Raw genomic sequence first — 18,247 nt, 5'->3', positions numbered from 1 at the left:
ACTGATGACGTCAAAATTGCAATGGGGAGCTGGTTTGCTGTCGTGCCAGGAGAGCTTGTCCGATAAACTACATCAATATCCAATGAGACTGCGTGTCGATGTAAACAAAAAACATCAGTTCCCATGATTCTTCTGAGCTTATGGTCAAGTGTTTACTGCGTTGTAGTGTGGTGTAACGAAGTGTTTCAGTCCTGAAAACGAAGGAAATATACAGACATGTAATGTAATGTGTACAACTTTATTTACTTTATCCTATAGATTCCCTCCAAAGTAATCTAGAGCAACAGGTGTATGTAAAATATATTTTACTTTTCAGACAAAAATACTTGCTTTTTTAAATATAAACCACAATTTTTTCCCATTTTCAAATTACAGCATTTGGTTTTTATTCTTCTAATAGTAAGTTTAGTTTAAAATTCAAATTTGTGTTATATTTTTATTGTTCAATGCAGATGCATGATTCTTCAGTGACAGTAGGCATGTTTACCATATGAAATTTAACTAGTTCTTGAATTATATAGTAATTAATAAGCCCATCTATGTGCAAGCAGATAAGCCTGCTGAACACTGCTATCCCAGTCTCTCTTAAAATCCAGGTGAAAAAGCTAGCTGCATGAGTGTTCTCTTCATTTTTCAATGTATAACATGAATACTAAATTTTCCTTAGTTTTCCATGCAGGCATTCCTTCCCTTAGACATTCATTATGTGATGAAACGGTTAAGAGCAATTTTAAGGTTTATATTGTACATCGTTGGGAAAATATAAAAATGAAATTAAAGGTATTTCAATATAATACAATAAATAAAAATTATATGAAACTTTGAATTGTAGTAAATGCTAAATCTAATGTGATATTAATGTAATATATGCATCCAGAGTAAAGGTTTAATTTATAAATTATGCTTTGTGTTCTGCTCATAATATTGTGCATTTACAGTACACTTTTGCTTCTTAAGTGAAATTTTGGACCCATTCTCGTTTGATATCAGTTATGTTCAGATTTATTTATTTCATAAAATTTCAAAAAACAATTTTTGCTATTAAAAGCTACAAGTGCAGAAACAAAAGCTTAATATCTTTACTGTAACTGTGTCATGCTTCTCTGCTGATAATGAAAGTCGTCTTTTAATAAGATTTCTTTCATTTCATATATTAATTGTATCTTTTACCATACTGGTTGCCATCTTTCATTCTGCATTCTTCAATATTTTTTGGTACGTACATAATAACACAAATACCTGGATCAGTTTGGTGGTCTTTATAAATGAAAAGAGAAAAATACTTATCAGGAGAAGTACGTTGTTTTTGCAGCTTGCTTTTAGCATAACCAAACTATCAATATTTATCAAAGTTGGCAAAACGTTATAACATATTAAAGGAAAAAACATTTAACAAATTTTAAAATACTAATTTGAATTATTAAATAAAAATTATATGATAGTTTAAAAAAATACATTTTCCACAAATTTTTTGTCTAATTTTTTAGCACTGTTCTTCACTGCTTGTGCCAAGTGATCAGTTTTCACTTAAAAAAAAAAAAAAAAAAAATCAGAGAATTACATAAACTTGATACTGCATGCCTTGTCTATGTACTAAATTCATCTCATAGTTGTTTCCATTAGAAATTTTTGTACTAAAATATTCTATTCCTGCAGAACTTTTAACACAGCTTCTTCTTTTGATGGTAAGCTCCACAAGCAGTATTTTAAATCTGAAATTAATCTAAAACAACTATTCGTATCTAAAAACCATTGGAACTTGAAATACAACATAAGGAACACATATGAAAATGGTGACATTGCTTGAATGAAAAATTGTCATGAGCATGTTACCTGAAAAATTTTGATGCATAATCATTGCCAGAGTTTGGCACATTTTTGAAAATTTGGTATCTTTTATTAAGGTGGTTTCAATAATATGCAAATATCTTTTATTCTTATGATTGCTTCATTGTATACTTTTCCCCTTTCCCTAGAGTGCAGTACAATACCACAAGTTTTCCAGCCAAATGCGGTATGCATTTCAAGTTTCTATACATTTATATAAATTTTAAGAGAGTAAAATATTGACAAAAACTGTATTAAGTTTTCAACTCTTGTTTTGTTTTTCATTAAAAATTTGCTACGATTACGTATAATTCATTTTTTTTAATGTAAATGTTTTTAAGTATTTGTAGGATAAAGGCAAATTACACTTATTCATTCTTTCTTTGATATAATACATGTAGCTCTTTACCTGAAATCAATGTTTGTCAAATTATTTTGCATAAATTAGAAGTATGCATGTTTCTCTTAAGTCAGTTATGTTTCAGGAACTATCTTTAATGAATTGTATAGAAAATTGTGGACGAAGTGTTAGGTGTACAGGAACATGGTATATTATAAACATGTATAGTATCTCGTAGTATATAAACTCGTAACTTTGATTATGCAGTATGCTTTGTATATTATTTCTGAAAGCATGTATATTTCAATCAAGATTGTTGAGGTTAATTGTGCTTCTTTTATGCTATCTCTGAAAGCATGCATATTTCAATCAAGATTGTTGAGTAAACTTTTCTGACTTTATGCTATCTCTGAAAGCATGTATATTTCAATCAAGATTGTTGAGTAAACTTTTCTTACTTTATGCTATCTCTGAAAGCATGTATATTTCAGTCAAGATTGTTGAGTAAATTGTGCTTATTTTATGCTTTTTTCTTTTTTACATTAGAAAATTCCACACTTTTATCACGAGGATGACATTTAGGAATGACAAGTTTGTATCTATTACATAAAATCTAATGTTTTCTGGATTCTTCTTTTCTTTTTCCTTCCAACAGAAAAACTTTAATGGTATAAATCAGCGTTTTTCAACCTTTTGACTTATAGTGTACCATCCAAGCAAAAACTGAAAAACATTAATACCACCACTAATTTTACAATGATTATTTTTCAATTCCTTAATAGAAATATTAAAATCATATATATATATTGCCATTTGCACACTCTTTGTATTAAATATGTACACATAAAAACTATTAGATTAAAAACTGATGATTACTTAATTATCAAAATTAAATTAATTATTCACTTGATTATCAAAATTTCAGTTATAATACTTTAATATTTAATTTCTTTATGTCTGCTCTTATTTCATTTAATGGTAAATTAGGATCCACTTTTTATTTTGGTGAGTATTTATATTTCAAATTTAACATGGAAAAATCATTTTTCACACAAACAGGTTGTGCAAAAAGACAATACAAATTTGATAGCTTTATTTGAAATGCCTTTAAATTCTTTTTTTTCGGTTCAGCCAAAAGTTAACAAGTGTGTCATTCAAATTTTCGATCAAAGGAAATTTCTATTAACTATTCTTTTCTTTATGAGATTTTTGAATTTAATAGTTAAAAATACTTTGTTTCTTTGCGTACCACCGGCTGAGAACCGCTGGTATAAATTAATTATAACAGATGTAAATTAATATTTCTCATATAAAAGAGTTATTTCAATTCTTTTATTGTGAACATTATATACAGAGTATGTCTATTATTAAGAACAAGATTTTAAGAATTTAAAATAATAATCATTAAATGCTCTTGATCTATAAACAGTCTTAAAAATTATAAAGGGAAAAAAAATTGAAAGTTAAAGAAATCACTATTATGAATTGTTCCTTTTTAGAGAAGTTTCATTGTTTAATTAATTATAAAAAGTGTTTTACATTATGAAATATAAAAATTAAGAATATTTGAATTTGAATGAATATTTTAAAATTTTCCCTCAGAAGCTGAACTATTCGAAGCAGGAGACCGAAGAGAAAAAAGGAAGAGAGATGATATTACAGCTGCAGAAAAGGAAATAATTGAAACACAGAAGAATATATTAATGTACTGTGTGAAATATGTGACTTGTATAAGCAATCAGTTGCAAATCAGACTGCTGTCATAGAAAATCAAAATATAATTATTAATTTATTAAAAAAATAAATCATGCATTTCAAATATTACAGTGTTTTCATTCTTGTATATATTTCTGCAGTACGGGATTCATATTTTAATTGTAAAATTCACTACTTTCTTAATTTTATTAAATTTGTGATTATGAAAATTATTTAAAAGAAATTCACAGATCCATTATATGACATAAACATTATAATAATTTTAATACCACTATTATAAGTCTCGTGAAAATATTTATGCATTTTACACAGCAATTATCTTTTTCCTGGAGGAAATGGGAATAAGACCTGTAAGAATCTAGTCAATGTATTACAAATTTTAATTTTCAGATATAACATGAAATGAATTAAATTGTTTTTCAATTATGTTAATAAGTTATATGAATGAGATGTGGTATTAAAAATTTCATTTCTTTTTATCATTAAAGAAATAACATTCGATATCCTGCAGCTCCATAACAATGGCAGATAAAATTGGCATTCTAATTTCGAAGTTCTAAAAATACAGAGTAACTTAAAGATGACAACTATTAAAGTATGGCTAATGTCTAGTTTACAATAACACTGTTGAGTGAATCAGACTGTATTTATTTCCTCCTTCTCTTTTTTTGGCTGAAAAACAATTTATTATACACTCATGATTTTATTTAAATGTATTTCTTTTAATGGCAAACCCACTCAGGTAAGTATGCAGTAAGTTATTATAGTGAATGCGTAATTATGATATAAATCTAAATTCAGCAAACAATCTTTCCCTTACTTTAATGTTTTAAAATCTAGAATTAAAGGAAAAATGTATGTTCTTTAAATAATACAAGAGGATATGGAGGCATAAATCATAGGCTGTTTATTCTTTACATAATATGCTAATCAGGAATTGCAGCAAAACCCTGCTTAATCGAAGAATACGCTCACAGAAATTGAACTGTGCAATATTTGTTTTGCCCACCACCAAGAAGCCTGGGTATACATAAACAGTATAGAGTGAAATAATTGTTTTTAGGAAATACATTTAAATATCTTTGACAGAATATGTCAGTTTTAACTTGTACTATAATAAATAAGCATGAAGTTCTTATGCTATTAAATGTGTATTGTCACATGGAAATTTTCTATCTTGTCTCACGGAAGGGAAACATTTGACTTTTTGGAAGAAACTGAATTTTGATGCAGTAAATCTTATTGCTAAGTTAGAGATAAATTAAGTGCAATGCTAATTCATAGTGACTTACTATTGTAAATCATGATTGGCATACCAACACTGAAATATATATATATTGAGTCTATTAAGTTATTTCTGGTAGTCAAGAGTTTTTAAACATAAATGATGGAAACAAGAAATTCAGAGGGAAGAACAATAATGATAAAAGTTGTCAGTATGCATTTGAAACCAGGACAAATAAAATTATTCAGGATTATTATAATCAATTAAAATCAATTAGGGTTGTGAATTTAGTTACAGGTTCAAATATAAACCATGGCTTGTGGGTCCCCAAGAATATATTATGAAAGTAATTTTTTCATAATATATTCTTTATTATCCATGAAGGGGGTTTCACCTTTACCAGAGGTTCATTGTTGCCCACTTTGGGTTTTTATTATCGAGTTTCAAAATTTAAAATTAATTCATTGTGCAATGCAATTTCAACATGCACTGACTGAAAACTTTCTGAAGGTACCAACTCATCTTCAAACACATCAATCTCAGGATTTTCAACACAATACCTTATGCATATATTATGTAAAATGGCCACCAGATATGACCATTTTACATATTTTGCTTTGTGAATACAATAGTGTTCCACCAGTAACGTACAGTACCCTAAATCTTGATTTGATCTCTATAGCTGCAGGAACTTTTCTGTGCTTCTCATTATAGAGATATTCCCGAGATAAAATGGGATTATAATCCACTATCTCCCAAAGATATGCACGATGCGACAAAATACTATCTACATTTTGTTCGAGTCCACTCAAACTCCATATAAATGCATCATGAGTATTGCCTGGCCATTGTCCTACAGCATAGAGAACTCTCAGACCAGCATCCCATACCTAGAAAAACATAAATCCTAAGTCAAAAGAAAGTTTCATCTGAAATTTTAATACACAGATTTTTAACATTGAATATAGTTGATATATTAATAAATCAGTCTTTTTAAGGAGTTTACTTTCCATTTTTAACAAAAATATGTCACTGTTTTTTCATTATTAAAAATATGCAATAAAACGTTAAAACAAACAAAACAAAACAAAACAAAAAAAAAAAAAAAAAAACATTATAGCTACCCTTTTTTCATTAAATTGTAGTAAATAGGTGATTCTAAAAGCTTTTGTATTATTTAATATCAATACTTCACTATAATTATAGTATAGATAGCTTTTTGTTATTATTATTTGAATAATAATAATAATAAAACATTCTTGCAGCAATTTGAAATGACTATAATATTATACTTATTATCATATATTTCTTACCTTTTCACCATTAATGGAAAATTTATTTTTCCGGTTAATGAAGACAAAACAAAAATTAATATCACACCACACTCGCAACATCTGCGGTTTCATTTGAATGTAACCCAAAATAATTCTTGGTAAGCTAGGTAGAATCACATTTGTGATTGCACTCCAGTTCTTTTACAGCTGGTCGAGAGAATTAACATCTACTGTATGTGGAAATAGCGAACAAAACAGTAAGAAATTGGAACAATTACCTGTAGACAACTTGTATTCATAGCATTCTAAAATGAGCTTTTGGTAAAATTTGACCGCAAATAAAACAGTAGTAATGAACGAATGTTTTTTCACGAAGTGGGTCCAATACTTTCACAGCAGGGCTATTTCATGTATTCTGCAGAGAGACTGATATATGGGTTTGTTGTAACTGCTGTATACAAATGTCTGGCTCGGAATTCCACAGCAGCAATTGGCACAACTTTCATGGTTGATGGTATAATATGGAGCTACCAAAAATTATTATTATTACAGTAACTGCAAGATGGCTTACATTTCTAAAACTCAGTTAACACATTTCATGCAGAAAGAAAATATTATCCAGTTTCATACTTAAATCAAGGTCACTGAAATGTGGTAAAAGCAATCTGCTTAAGAAAACAGATGCCTCTGTAGAGGACTTTCTATGGAAAACTGGCTTTCATTCCCATTATACATGGGCAAAACCAATGTCGTGTAATATAATAATCTATTAGTACAGTAAATACATTTAATTTCTTTGCATTTATTTATGTCATGTTGCTTTTCATGTAATTTAGTATGATAACCTTATAAGTTTATTTAATTCTGCTCATGGTCTACGGAAGTAAGGTAAGTCACCTGTTAAGAGAATATCAAGTTATTAATATTTATGTGAAAGTCTGCAATAACTTTTCATATCATAAGAGATTTACGAATGTGTATATAACTTACATGTGTAGTTATTATGCAAGATCTATAGAAAGTATCCAAAATTACCATGACATTAATCACACTGTACAAACAGGCAAGACATTATACATTAGGAGAAAATTAACTAATATTTTGGGGGATGAAATGCTATTTTACACATGGGAACTGTTTAAACAGCTGAGAAAAATTCATGCTTTTTGCCCTACAGTTACAGAATATATATATACATTGTTTCATAAGAATAAAAAGTAAAGTTAAATTTAAATAATTCTCATGCGCAATTGCTGCAAAGAATTAAATTTGAATTTAACAAATATTCTCTCTTCATAAAAAGTTAATTTAAACTATGAAATTTTAATTGCATACATATCAAAGATTAATTATTGCTGCAAATTAATTTACTATATCATTGAAATTCTGAGAGCCTATGTAAATTAAATGCACGTATCTAAAACCATGAAAAAATATATAATATTCCAAAAAACTAATCCCTAATATATACATATATATATATATATCTCAAAGACAGGCATATGCATAATTTCTGTTAGAAAAACAGTTTCTCCGAGATTACGTTTTAGAGTAATTAAAACGATAAATTAATGGTGATATTATTACTGCATTCCAAAATTCGCAGTAATTAAGGATTTCGATCATTACTACGAAGAAAAAAGGGATGAAAAAGAAAGAATCCTGATACAATAACATTAAAAATTTGTGTGTTTACGTATAAAAATATATAATATTCTCAAATAGGTCATTTAAGCATAGTCTTTGATTCGGAAACATTTCCAGAAGTATTTCAGTTTTCATAATCTAAAGTAAACACAAACCTGCTTTTGCAGAGAATATCCATTGGCAGTTGCCTTCAGAAAAGGTTTCAATTCATTGAAGCAAACCGATTTAATCTGAATCAACTGATGAATTCACGCTCCGACATTTCAAAAGCATTACGACTGTCTCTTAAATGCCAAGGAATTTGATCAGCATTTTTCCGATATCTTAAACGTCTGAGCAAAATCACTTCAGCCATCTTGTTTACAGTCGCTGTTAAGAGTTTGCGGCAGGTCAGGAGTAGCCGCAAAATTCCTCTATGGTAGTGACGTATTTTCAGTAGGCGTGTCCGAAAAGCGTTGCACTTGAATCCGATTTTGCAATGCAAGTGTGATTACCATGACAAGCGTTGCACTTGAATTCGTCCCTTAACCACTATCAAAAGAATTTAGGGCCCGATTGCATATAAGCAAAATGTACACTGCTAGGACAACAGCTTAAGTTTGGCCAATGACAATCCAGATAAGGGTCACCATTAACTCCACCCACATGAGTGATGTCACATTTCTGACGTTTGTTTACATTCTGTTATTCGGCGTTACGAAGTGCGTTGTTTGAATGAAAAACATTTTTACTTTGCAACGTAAATTTGTTCTAGTGACACTATTTTTAAAATTTTCTTTAAAGTATTATTTCCTTACTGTTCCAGAAAGAATATAAATTTATGTCTCAAACATTACAAAATTTCTCACTATATGCGTGAGTGTGTATACACACGCATGCTCACATACATATATTTTCAATATATAATTAATCATATGTGAATTATATCTATCAATATGTGTGTGTTTTATGCAAATAAATATGAGTGAGTGTTTGTGTATGCGTGTATTAATTTTTCAGAATGTCAGATTTCCTAGCAAATAGTCTACAAAGCTCTTTTCTCTTAATTTTTCCCATCTTCACATTCAGTTTTTTTAAATAATTAAGATTAATGTATTCATATTTAATATTTCTGCACAACTTGATTTATCAATTAAAAATGAATTTATTTAATTTTCGATAAAGTGAGATGTTAATTCCAGTAGTATATGATTTTTAATAGTAGAATAATTTCTCTAAAGAAGCTTTTGTTTGTTTTTATTTTTTAATTCCTTTATAAGAAAATTACTTAATAATATTAGAAATAATTAATCTGTTACTTCTTACACATGTCTAATATATGTTAACAGAAAATTTTCATTCAATAGCTTTATAAATTTATTTTAAGCAGTATTTTAATTTAATAAGAACTACTGTTGATAAGTGAATTTCCATTGCTTTCTTTATACATTTAGTTTAAAATTCAGTTTTCAGTGCATGTAATTATTTTCCTTCATGGCCCTCGAGTCCAACAGCGCGAGCGGTTGGTAAAGTCGCTGAAAATTGGTAATTCGGTCCGAGGTTTGAATCCCGTGAGTGGGCTGGCAGCATGGGCGTTTTTGTGGTTTTCCCCATGTGTAACATGTATACGAGCCAGTTTCCCTTAGAAAGTCCTCCACGAAGGCATCCCTCCCCTTTGGCAGTTAGCCTTCGAGGCTTTCCCGTAATTAAATAACCTAACCTTCATGGCCCTCCCCACACAGCCTAACAGCGGCTGAGTGGTAAAGTGACTGGAATGCTGATAGTTTGATCTGAGTTTGATTTCAGTTGGACAGGCTGGCTACATGAGCACTTACCTGGTTTTCCTATGCGTAACATGGATATGAGAGTTTTCCCTTAGAAAATCCTCCACAAAGACATCCCTCCCACATAGACCTTGTGTGCTTTCCATAATCAAACAAACTAAACCAACCCTCCAAGAAAAACTGCTCCTCAAAAGAAATTCTTCATATCTGTCAAGCAAATGACATTCGTTAATGTAATAAACTGTAATCATACATACTAAATTAAACTCGGAAGTTGTTATTAATTATGCTTACAAAGTACTTAATACCAGATTTTGTTGATTAATTTGCATTTTTAGAAATAGTTGAATAAATTTCTTACCTTTAATAAATACAGTGAACCCTCTCTACGATGACCACCAGCAGTTCTACATGATTTTAATTTTGTGTAAATCTTTTCATTTCAAAAAGAAGATGTTCAGTACCAGAATTTGTATATTGAGGAGAAGTAGTGTTTCAGAAGTGATCACAAAGAAAAAGTTTATTGTGTTAAAATGATAATCTGTTCCTAACTTTTTTCAGGGTTTGATTTGGTTTATGTGATTTATAGCAATTTATAGCTTGAGGGCTATCTGCCTAAGCAGAGTGATGCCTTCATGAAGGACTTTCTAAGGGAAACTGGCTTGTATACATAGGGAAAACCATGAAAACATCCATGCAGCCAGCCTGTTTGCGGGATTCGAACCTCAGACCGAACTACCAGTGTTCAGCGACTTAACTGCTTGACGCTGGTGGGCCCCTTTTTTTGTAGGGAAGGAAGTGTAGGACATAACATATCTAAATAGTCCATGTTAAGATTTAATCTAGGAAATGAATAATGTTGAAGCTGAAATTAAAATTATATAAATTTGAATATCATGTAGTGTTAATTTCAAATTTCGTATCCTGTGATGTGATTTTTTTTTAATGTAAAGATCAGGCTCTGGTTTATTGATATATATATATAAACTTTAAATATAGTATGAAGTCTTATATTTGAGTATAATACTGAAAAAGGTTCGACATATGAGAAAATATATATATGTTTTCTTCACATGTTATGGAATATTCATCCTTGACTTAAGGGAACGTGAAGTTACACAGTTTTAAATTAAAGTTTACAGAAAAATGTATGATAGTCACAAGTTTGACAAAAGATCCTTTGCTCAAATGATAAAAGGCTTTGGGGAACATAGATGCTAATTAGAAATGTGTGCTAAATATGAGGCAATTGGCATCCACAAAATTGCAGTGTATTAATTTTAATACTGTTTTAGGTTCTTACATTATCCCTTTGACCGGCCAAGTAGCATGATTTAGTGATTTTTTTGCCCTCGGTTTGGTTTGGTTTATTTAATTATGCAAAGCACTCGAGTGCTATCTGCTTTTAACAGGAGGGATGCTTGTATGGAAGACTTCCAAAGGGAAACTGGCTCTTAAACACATTACACTTGAGGAAAACCATGAAAGCACCCATGCATTCGGCAAAATTGGAACCCTGGGCTAAATATCTAGTATTTAGTGACTTTACCACTCAGGTGCTGGTGGTCTGGCCTCGGTTCTTTTAAACTAAAATTCATCTATATTTATAAACGGCTTATCAAAAAAATGCACACGCTTTAATAATAGAAGAAAATTCGGTTAATCTTCGGATTATGGTAACTTGGTGAAAATTTGGCGACCAACTCTGCTACAGCAACCTGCTAGTTTTTTTTGGGGGGGGACGCCTTTTTGTTTTCACAAAGTAAATGCTTTTTTTTTTTTTTTTTAAACTCAACATTTTTTTTCCAACAATCTGCTAGCCGAATTACACATATGCTAGAACTTTTATGGAACAAAAGTGCTTAATCATGACGAAGATTAGGAGCGAAATTGGGAAAAAGTGCAGAATCGCTTGCCGCGTTTTTAAGAATTGCACATACACGGTATCCATGTACACGTCGACCTATTTTCACTTAAAAAAACATCCCAGAATTACACAAAAATGGCATTGACTTTATCCATGTACACTGCTAAAGTCCTAGCTAGTAACATTTATCACCTTACCAAAATGTTGCCAAACTACCTGTTACCATATTCCAAAGATTAGCCAAAAATTCTTGTGCTTTAGTTTTGAACTTAATTATAATTAAATCATACATATCAGAGGCTATGCTAGGTTTAATAAAAATATTTATGAATATGTACCTGTACAGTTACTTAGATTGCTCAGTCACAGCGGTAGCCATTAACAGCTAGAGTTATAGCACAATACTGAGCAGCTATTTGAACAATGTTTAGTCTTATATCTTACAGTTTTAATTAATTTTATGTACTGTCATCAATAATACATCTTATTAGATACATCAATGCATCTTATTATCATTAATTTCTTACTAACAATTCAATTTCAATTGCCATGAGTTAATGCATGACTCATACATATATAATATATAAGTTGTTTCAATATCAAGATCACAATATAAGTTACATAGCATATTTACAATAATTATTTATTACTCATACATGTAATGTATAAAATCAGGCAATAAATTGTAAAAAAATACTTTTAATGAAATTAGAAATAAATGAAAATATAATAATTTGCATGTCATTACAATTTTTAAATGCACAAACTTCACAGTTAAAAATACATACTAATGTAAGAAAATCAATATTAAATGCTTTTTCTCAAAAGAAAAAAAAATTTTTTGCCTGTTCAAGACATATTTTATCAAGTCCAACCATCAGTGGAAACCCAAGTAATCAGTCTTTAATATGACAAAATGTAAAATTTGAAATACAACTTTAAGTTATTTTTTTTAATCCATTCAGTTTTGGCTTATGTAAGTTTCACTGTATTTAACTAGATGTAAAGAACTGTAAACACACATTCACACAATTCACTTGAAGGTATGTTTCCAGGAAATAAAAGTATACTTATTCGAATCAATTCAACATTACACCTTAGAACACGTAATGATACCTCATTGTTAGGCATTTTCGATACTCTTGAAATAGCATAACATAACTTTCTAAATTCAGTTCTTGTTAAATTATGTTCAGCATTATTTAGCATTTGCAGTTTTATAACTAAATTAGATTTCAGTAGGCCTATTACACTAAGCACTTACAGTTATTCACTATTATTTTCTTAACATTTCAACAAAACAATGAACTTCCTTTCTAAGAATGTATACTGAACAATGAAAATTCCAAATATTATATATGCTTTATCAGAACTATAATGTCAGTTAATAGTGATTTTTTTTAATTGAATTTGATTAATTCAAGCAATTCACTTGAAGGTATGTTTCCTGGAAATAAAAGTATACTTATTCAATTCAGCGTTACACCTTAGAACAGGTAATGATACCTCATTGTTAGGCATTTTCGATAGTCTTGAAATATCATTACTGGTAGTATATCTTACTAAATTTTGTTCAGCATCATTTAGCATTTGCAGTTTTATAGCTAAATTAGATTTCAGTAGGTCTATTACACTAAGCACTTACAGTTATTCAGTATTATTTTCTTTACATTTCAGAAAAACAATGAACTTCCTTTCTACGATTCCAAATATGATATATGCTTTACCAGAACCATAATTTGTCAGTTAATAGTGATTTAATCTTCATAGATAAGCATATCCAACAGTCTTGAAATATCAGAGCCGGTAGCATATCTTAAATATATTCAGTTCTTATTAAATAACATGTTCATCATTTAACTTCAGTAATTTCACAGCTAAATTACATTCCAATATGTTCATTAGAGTGGACACACTTTTTCATCTTTTATACTCTCAACATTCTAATAATGAAATGAAGTTTATTTCTAAGAAAGCATATTGAATCCTGTAAAGCATATTGATTTCTTAATCAAAGCACAATTAATGTTGTAAATATTCAGATAGATATATGTGAAATGTATTTTAAGGATTTCTTGACACACACTATGTCAATTCATTGCAATAGTTACTGGTGGCATTTTGATTCAAAATATTTATTGCATTAATTACTGACACAAAATAGCACTTGGATTCACTAACTTAACATTAACTTCACTTGGTTTAATTCCCGCAGGTACATTTTATATAGTAGATGATTTAAGTCATTATCACTTAAAAGTTTCTTATTATCAATATGCAGAATAATTTGTAAACCACACTTTACATGCATCTTCCAGCCATCAGTAACTTCTATCTGATTATACCTAATTTTGTATTGGAACAGAATAATCCTTAATATTCCGAAACAAACATTAAATCGGTTATATACAAATATATACGCATATATATACACTTTTATTCCGAAAAACTAAATGTACATTCAAAAAACGCACTTCGTAACTCTGAACAGTAGAATGTAAACAAACGTCAGAAATATGACGTCACTCATGTGGGCGGAGTTAATGAAACCCTCATCTGGACTGTCATTGGCCAAATTCAAGCCGTTGTCCTAGTCTAGTCTAGTCTATGCGACTATAGCCGAAATGTCGCGCGGCTGCACAACTTGTCCGGCTCTTGAAAAATAAGCCCAAAGGGCACATGACGTTGCAGTTTCTTGACAAATTTAGAGAGGTCAAAGGTGATTACAGGGGGCGACCATGCGTCGCAAGGCCTTTAAAGGCGCGCACAATAAGAAATTCGCAAAGCAGGAGCCGTGAGGATCTGTGTGAAATGTTTGTGTTGTAACATCAAAGAAACACAGACAAAAACTTACAATTTCAATCTTGACATCTGAGTTTAAAAACACATCACAATAATTAAACATATCATACTTTATTACATACATACTACTGTACCGTGAAAAGGAAATATATAAATTACAAATGAAAAATAAACATAAAAATAAATACACTATATACAATATGTACAAGAGCAGTGCGTACCCATTATGAAAATCTTACGTGGGGAAATTTAAGTCCCTGGCGAGGTGGGCCGCGAGTGGTCTTAACGAAGCATCTTCATCAAGAATCACATAATCCAAGACATTAAGATCAGTCATGTGTTCACATTCCTGAGCCTTATTAAAGAATTTGTTATTAGCATTATGCAAATACGTCTCGACGGAGTCCATTTTCAAGTCACGGTGTAGAGTGTGATTTGAGACGTAATAATGTGCATTAGTTATCATTCGAAGAGCTTTATTTTGTAAAATTTGTAACTTGTCTATCTCCTTCTTCTGAACAGTTGCCCAGGCGGGAGAGGCATATGAAAAGATAGGTCGTATGATAGATATATATATATGTCTTTTCCTCTTTAAATCTAATCTGGAAGTCGCAGACAGAAGCGGCGTGAGACTTCGTATGACTCCGATAGTTTTCCCTCTAATGCAGTTATTATGTTCTTTCCAGTGGAAATTTGAACAATATTTTAGTCCGAGGTAGGTAGCACTTTTGACAACAGGCACTACAGTGTCAAAGAGTATCAGCTGTGTTGTCAAGGGATGATTCATCTTGTTTTTCTTAAAGATTAGTAGTTTGGACTTATCAGCATTGATTGCTATTTTCCATTTGGCGCACCAATGTTCCAGCTTGGGCATAAATCTCTGCAGTTTCTTTAGGGCAAAATTCGGTGTCCCAGACTTGACAGCAAAAGCTGTGTCATCTGCATAGCACCCCATGAAGAAGTTTTGATGAAGGTGTTCAGCAGGTAAGTCTGCTACGTAAAAAAGATAGAGTACTGGCCCCAAAATAGATCCCTGTGGGACCCCGGCCTTTACTTATTTCGTAATAGATTTAGTTTCTCCAATTTGAATGTGGAAAGTTCTGTTTGTCAGGAAAGAATAAATAATTTTAATCAGCGCATCACTGAACTTTAAGCTGATTAACTTATAAATAAGCCCCTCATGCCAGACGCGGTCGAACGCCTTCGCCACGTCTAGCATGAGTAAGGCAACATATCTCTTGTTGTGCAGTGCCAATGAATTCGTTGAGTCGAACTAGCTGTTTAGTCGTGGAAAGTGCTTTTCTAAAACCAAATTGTTCTAGAGGTAGTTTATCCATGTGAGGCTGAATACGGCTAAGGATAATTCTTTCTAGTATTTTACCCATACTGGGTAACAGGCTAATGGGCCTGTACCCTTCTGTTTTCGTAAGATTTTTTCCCGGTTTAGGGAGTACTATCATCTTAGCAGATTTCCAGATTTGCGGAATATAACTGTTATAAAGGCAGCCATTTAAGCGCCACATTATTTACATTGTCCTGCCCTGGGGCCTTCCTGTTCCTGAGTTTTTTGATGATGCTGAGTATTTCCTAGGGTGAAGTGAGCTCAAGATGACTCTGCGTATCATAGTTATCCATCCAGTCAGAAACAGTGGAGTTTACTAAGGTAGAAAAATCCTGATTAGATGGTGATGTGTTCTGGGTAAACTGCTTTTCAAAATGTTCAGCAAGCGTGTTACATTTTTCACTATTTGTAAGTGCAATGCCATGCTCATGATAAATTGGTCTGTTTATCGTATTCTTATTTTTTAAACGTCTTACAAAAGACCAAAAAGAATTACTTGGCTCATTAAGGCTTTCTATCTTTTGGTCCCATAGATCCTTACGGTAAATACTGATCTGTATTTTGATTTCTCTACTGAGCCTATTCATGTCTTTCTTTGTGTTCGGGTCATAGGTAAGGTTAAACCTCTTTCTGATCTTGTTCCTGTCTCTGATAAGATTTTTAATTCTAATTGGTAGTTTATTTGTGATATGCTTTCTAGGAATCTTTCTGGTAGCTGCGTCATAAGCGTTTTGTATATCTGTCGTCAGCTGCCTCGCAGCACGCTCTATGTCATCGGGATTGCGTAACATAAGGTTTGTGCGACTTTCTGAGAGTATTTCATTATATTCTCTCCAGTTCGTCGTATTGATAAACTCTTCCATGACTTCCTTAGTCGTGCCAAGAGTCGCAATGACTGGGCAGTGATCCGAGTCCAGATCCTGTAAGACCTCTAGGCTAAAAGACAGTGAGATGGTAGAAAGGAAGATGTCAAGTATATCACCCGAATTACCGTTATTGGGCAAATAAGTGTGCTCACTCGGCACATGTAAATAAACCGGGTAATTATTAATGAACTCCGACAATTTAATACCGTTGTTATTAGTCCTCCTGCAATTCCATTCTTGGTTCTTTGCATTTAGGTCACCCGCCAAAATAACCTGCTTGTTGACATCCAATATCTTTGCTAAGTAATCGACATCGAGAATATTCCTCGGAGGATTATACATAGAGTTAAAATACACATTCCCATAGTGCGAGAGACGGACAGATACCTTGACCAGCTCGTGTCCATTAAATCGCTCGTCATTGGTAAAGACAGGATTGTAGGGAGTTGCGGACAAAAATTGCGACCCCCCCACCTCGGTGACTTAGTCGATCGCATCTATAGCAAACATAATTCGGAATTTTCATCTGGGTACTCGGCGTAGCAAAAGTCTCTGTAATCATCGCCACGTCAATATCATGATCCTTGAAAAAGGTATAAAGTTCCGTAATTTTGTAAGCAATGCCTCTAGCATTCCATGTCATGATCCTAATAGGAGCAAGCGTAGGTCTAACTTGACCCATTAACGATTGTAGTGGAAGTGTTTATCTCCTGATTGTTTTCCTGAATTCCTCTGACCTGCTGTGAAATTTGAAAACCAGCAGTTTTTATAACGGAAACGAGTTCCGCCAGGTCAGTGAAGACTTGCTTCGCTTCACTTAAAATGTCAGAATAAAGTCCAGAGGACAACGCCTGTGAATAAGTTTTGTTTTCAATAACCCTACTGAGGAAATTGATTGTTTTATCAGTTTTTCTTTTCGGGAATTTCTCACACCCCCTGAAACTGGAAGTGTGGGAACCCCCGCAATTTACACAAACCGGAGGCTTTTCTCTATTATTTCTATCAGGGCAGGCTTTCACATAGTGTTCTTTGCTGCATCTGACACATTTGGGTGCATAATTGCAACCCGCCTGTGTATGATTGAACCCCTGACAACGAAAACATTGCAGGCGTCCTTGTCTTCCCATATACTCTTTAACTTTGATTTTCATATGGCAAAGAAATCTTTCATTATAGATTTCTCATTTTTTGGAAGAGATATTAAGAATAACGGTAGTTTAGTGACTTCCCCGTTGCGTCGTCTGGTCATTTGTTTGATTTCCTTTATTTGGTAATTTAATTGCTCTAATTCGAATTTAATGTCCTCAATTTGGGAGTTTACAGTGAGTCCTCTGAGGACAAATTTTAAGTATCGGTCCTCTGGGAGGATATAATGAATGTTGTTCCACGTGTTTTTCTTTGAGAATTTGGACAACTGTCCGGTAATCATCTGGAGTTTGCGTAATCACTTTGATACTCCCATTAGGAATCTGTTCTCCGTGAAATTTAATCTGTTTTTGTAGGAAAATATCACTTATTTCCCTCCATTTCAGTAAATTTTCTCTTAACGTAATTGGGGGAATTTTGGAGTTTTTATTA

At 31.8% G+C, this 18,247-nt stretch overlaps 1 long non-coding RNA gene across 1 annotated transcript; it reads left to right on the top strand.

Annotated features, from left to right (window-relative positions):
• The first annotated feature begins 104 nt into the window (after positions 1-104).
• Positions 105-3,991, top strand: LOC146998784 (uncharacterized). The gene is made up of 2 exons (XR_015039701.1): positions 105-289; positions 3,770-3,991. It is a non-coding gene; the product is annotated as an uncharacterized LOC146998784 (long non-coding RNA).
• Positions 3,992-18,247: the final 14,256 nt, after the last annotated feature.

This window comes from Stegodyphus dumicola, chromosome 2, assembly GCF_044657685.1.
Source record: "Stegodyphus dumicola isolate Sdum_Otavi_A_Nest chromosome 2, ASM4465768v1".
NCBI lineage: Eukaryota > Metazoa > Arthropoda > Arachnida > Araneae > Eresidae > Stegodyphus > Stegodyphus dumicola.
The sequence above is the reverse complement of the archived record's forward strand: the minus strand, read 5'-3'. Positions and strand labels throughout refer to the sequence as shown.